At 53.5% G+C, this 5,000-nt stretch overlaps 1 non-coding gene across 1 annotated transcript; it reads right to left on the reverse strand.

Annotated features, from left to right (window-relative positions):
- On the reverse strand, positions 1-1,877 carry LOC126110719 (small subunit ribosomal RNA; the record flags this gene model as incomplete). Its single annotated transcript, XR_007523879.1, has 1 exon — positions 1-1,877. It is a non-coding gene; the product is annotated as a small subunit ribosomal RNA (ribosomal RNA).
- Positions 1,878-5,000: the final 3,123 nt, after the last annotated feature.

Below are 5,000 nucleotides of genomic sequence, written 5' to 3' on the forward strand. Positions count from 1 at the left end.
CCTTGTTACGACTTTTACTTCCTCTAAATGATCAAGTTTGGTCATCTTTCCGGTAGCATCGGCAACGACAGAGTCGATGCCGCGTACCAGTCCGAAGACCTCACTAAATCATTCAATCGGTAGTAGCGACGGGCGGTGTGTACAAAGGGCAGGGACGTAATCAACGCGAGCTTATGACTCGCGCTTACTGGGAATTCCTCGTTCATGGGGAACAATTGCAAGCCCCAATCCCTAGCACGAAGGAGGTTCAGCGGGTTACCCCGACCTTTCGGCCTAGGAAGACACGCTGATTCCTTCAGTGTAGCGCGCGTGCGGCCCAGAACATCTAAGGGCATCACAGACCTGTTATTGCTCAATCTCGTGCGGCTAGAAGCCGCCTGTCCCTCTAAGAAGAAAAGTAATCGCTGACAGCACGAAGGATGTCACGCGACTAGTTAGCAGGCTAGAGTCTCGTTCGTTATCGGAATTAACCAGACAAATCGCTCCACCAACTAAGAACGGCCATGCACCACCACCCACCGAATCAAGAAAGAGCTATCAATCTGTCAATCCTTCCGGTGTCCGGGCCTGGTGAGGTTTCCCGTGTTGAGTCAAATTAAGCCGCAGGCTCCACTCCTGGTGGTGCCCTTCCGTCAATTCCTTTAAGTTTCAGCTTTGCAACCATACTTCCCCCGGAACCCAAAAGCTTTGGTTTCCCGGAGGCTGCCCGCCGAGTCATCGGAGGAACTGCGGCGGATCGCTGGCTGGCATCGTTTATGGTTAGAACTAGGGCGGTATCTGATCGCCTTCGAACCTCTAACTTTCGTTCTTGATTAATGAAAACATACTTGGCAAATGCTTTCGCTTCTGTTCGTCTTGCGACGATCCAAGAATTTCACCTCTAACGTCGCAATACGAATGCCCCCGCCTGTCCCTATTAATCATTACCTCGGGTTCCGAAAACCAACAAAATAGAACCGAGGTCCTATTCCATTATTCCATGCACACAGTATTCAGGCGGGCTTGCCTGCTTTAAGCACTCTAATTTGTTCAAAGTAAACGTGCCGGCCCACCCAGACACTCAATAAAGAGCACCTTGGTAGGATTTCAACGGGGTCCGCCTCGGGACGCACGAACACGCACGAGGCGGTCGCACGCCTTCGGCTCGCCCCACCGGCAGGACGTCCCACGATACATGCCAGTTAAACACCGACGGGCGGTGAACCAACAGCGTGGGACACAAATCCAACTACGAGCTTTTTAACCGCAACAACTTTAATATACGCTATTGGAGCTGGAATTACCGCGGCTGCTGGCACCAGACTTGCCCTCCAATAGATACTCGTTAAAGGATTTAAAGTGTACTCATTCCGATTACGGGGCCTCGGATGAGTCCCGTATCGTTATTTTTCGTCACTACCTCCCCGTGCCGGGAGTGGGTAATTTGCGCGCCTGCTGCCTTCCTTGGATGTGGTAGCCGTTTCTCAGGCTCCCTCTCCGGAATCGAACCCTGATTCCCCGTTACCCGTTACAACCATGGTAGGCGCAGAACCTACCATCGACAGTTGATAAGGCAGACATTTGAAAGATGCGTCGCCGGTACGAGGACCGTGCGATCAGCCCAAAGTTATTCAGAGTCACCAAGGCAAACGGACCGGACGAGCCGACCGATTGGTTTTGATCTAATAAAAGCGTCCCTTCCATCTCTGGTCGGGACTCTGTTTGCATGTATTAGCTCTAGAATTACCACAGTTATCCAAGTAACGTGGGTACGATCTAAGGAACCATAACTGATTTAATGAGCCATTCGCGGTTTCACCTTAATGCGGCTTGTACTGAGACATGCATGGCTTAATCTTTGAGACAAGCATATGACTACTGGCAGGATCAACCAGGGAGCTGCGTCAACTAGAGCTGAGCAGCCGGCCGCCCGGGAGTGTGTCCCGGGGGCCCGCGCGAACACGCAAGCGTCCGCTCAATTATTCTGCAAACAGGAGGAGGCTGGGCTCCCCTGCACAATACACCTCGAAACCCTCTCAGGTCCCGGCGGCGCGCAGCGCCGTCCTAAGTACTTGGTCGGGTTCGAGAGAGGCGCAATCGCCCGGAGTTAGGCGAGTAGACGCTTTAGGTGCGACCACCCGTGCTCCCAACTGAGCTTGCCGCTGCCGACAGAGGCCCGGGAGCGTGCTGTCGTGGCATTGCCGGCGGGAGACAACACGCGCCACCTACGGTGACCGGCAGCTCCAACGCCAGCGCCACAGAAGGGCAAAGGCCCCACGTGGGTGCCGAAGCGAACTCTCCCAGCACAGCGCACGTGCCAACACGTCCGCACAACTGCGATACAAACCACCAGCGAGAACCGCTGGGGCGACCGAGCAGCAGACGGCGTCGCGGCGCCGAGTGCCGGGCGGCGGCGCATCCTCAACGCACACAGTCCTCAATCGGACCAGCACACTGCAGATGTCCACCGCGCTTCGCACCGGGTCCGCGAGGACCCACTTTGGCTGCACGGCGCCGCGCGCAGGGTGCCCCGGCGCGCAGCTGCGCCGCCTGCCGCGTCCGTCGGCCGGCGCGCCTGCCACTGGGCGCCCCCACCAGCCGGCTGTAGCGCGTGCGCCCACGCACCGCGCGGCCAGCACGCCGGGCGGCCCCCCCTCACCGGCCGGGGACAGTCCCACCCACCCACAGCCGCGTATCGCTTCACACCCAGATTCACATTCACGTTCGTTGGTATGGTGGGGACCGCTTCGTAGCTGTACCGATCGTTGCCCTCACAGATGTACCTCCAGCAAGATCAACCGCACCACAACGGGTTACCAGTTGTTCATTTGCGTAACGTCACCAGTAAACGTACACGTCCATCCCCGTTTGCAAAGTCAACTATTATTGCATGCCTGCCTGTCAGGTGTCAAGACACACTACATTCGCTCACATCCACGCAACAAAATGTGCCCGACTAGAGGGCACGTGGAAGGTGCCCCCGTACATATGCGATCTCCATTGCGCGACCAACTGTCAACCGGCCTCTGTAGCATGTCGCAGATGTGGAACGCGGGGCACCGTGCTATCACATTGTGTGAGAAGAGACTACTACGTCTGCATACACGCGCCACTACATGAACAGACGGCTCATGCTGATCGCCATCCACTGCGTCCATTACTCCCACACGTCTCTATGGCGTACCACACTGCAATGCAGCTGTTATGGGGAGATGACACATAGCTGTGTACACAACATTCTGAGCCGGTTGCGGTTGGACAACAATACATTAATGTAACGTGTCATATGCCAATTACAGAGCAGGGTAAGGCACAACGTGGGTTAGGTTAAGGCACAACGTGGGTTAGGTTAAGGCACAACGTGGGTTAGGTTAAGGCACAACGTGGGTTAGGTTAAGGCACAACGTGGGTTAGGTTAAGGCACAACGTGGGTTAGGTTAAGGCACAACGTGGGTTAGGTTAAGGCACAACGTGGGTTAGGTTAAGGCACAACGTGGGTTAGGTTAAGGCACAACGTGGGTTAGGTTAAGCCACAACGTGGGTTAGGTTAAGCCACAACGTGGGTTAGGTTAAGCCACAACGTGGGTTAGGTTAAGCCACAACGTGGGTTAGGTTAAGCCACAACGTGGGTTAGGTTAAGCCACAACGTGGGTTAGGTTAAGCCACAACGTGGGTTAGGTTAAGGCACAACGTGGGTTAGGTTAAGGCACAACGTGGGTTAGGTTAAGGCACAACGTGGGTTAGGTTAAGGCACAACGTGGGTTAGGTTAAGGCACAACGTGGGTTAGGTTAAGCCACAACGTGGGTTAGGTTAAGCCACAACGTGGGTTAGGTTAAGCCACAACGTGGGTTAGGTTAAGCCACAACGTGGGTTAGGTTAAGCCACAACGTGGGTTAGGTTAAGCCACAACGTGGGTTAGGTTAAGCCACAACGTGGGTTAGGTTAAGCCACAACGTGGGTTAGGTTAAGCCACAACGTGGGTTAGGTTAAGCCACAACGTGGGTTAGGTTAAGCCACAACGTGGGTTAGGTTAAGCCACAACGTGGGTTAGGTTAAGCCACAACGTGGGTTAGGTTAAGCCACAACGTGGGTTAGGTTAAGCCACAACGTGGGTTAGGTTAAGCCACAACGTGGGTTAGGTTAAGCCACAACGTGGGTTAGGTTAAGCCACAACGTGGGTTAGGTTAAGGCACAACGTGGGTTAGGTTAAGGCACAACGTGGGTTAGGTTAAGGCACAACATGGGGGTAGATTGCGGTACAAATTGCGTTACATTGCGGTGCAAATTGCGTTACATTGCGGTGCAAATTGCGTTACATTGCGGTGCAAATTGCGTTACATTGCGGTGCAAATTGCGTTACATTGCGGTGCAAATTGAGTTACATTGCGGTGCAAATTGAGTTACATTGCGGTGCAAATTGAGTTACATTGCGGTGCAAATTGAGTTACATTGCGGTGCAAATTGAGTTACATTGCGGTGCAAATTGAGTTACATTGCGGTGCAAATTGAGGTAGGTTAAGGTGCAACACAGGTTAGGTTAAGGTGACATAGGTTAGGTTAAGGTGACATAGGTTAGGTTAAGGTGACATAGGTTAGGTTAAGGTGACATAGGTTAGGTTAAGGTGACATAGGTTAGGTTAAGGTGACATAGGTTAGGTTAAGGTGACATAGGTTAGGTTAAGGTGACATAGGTTAGGTTAAGGTGACATAGGTTAGGTTAAGGTGACATAGGTTAGGTTAAGGTGACATAGGTTAGGTTAAGGTACAAACTGGGTTGTGTTATGGTACACATTGCGTTGTAGTACAGTACACGTTAGGTTTGGGTACGGTACACAATGTGGTATGGGATGGCGTGTTGTGGGGGGGGGGGGGGGGGTGAGGTTCGTTGATATCGACCGTAGGACGTGGATGCCCGAGGCAGCGTCAGTGTGTCAAAGGAGTTATGTCACGTCGGGATGCGCTTTCCGCCAGTGAGAGGGGGGGGCGAGCCGTGTCTGTGGTTGCGGCAGACCTGTGTGTT

Source organism: Schistocerca cancellata, unplaced genomic scaffold (assembly GCF_023864275.1).
Source record: "Schistocerca cancellata isolate TAMUIC-IGC-003103 unplaced genomic scaffold, iqSchCanc2.1 HiC_scaffold_31, whole genome shotgun sequence".
NCBI lineage: Eukaryota > Metazoa > Arthropoda > Insecta > Orthoptera > Acrididae > Schistocerca > Schistocerca cancellata.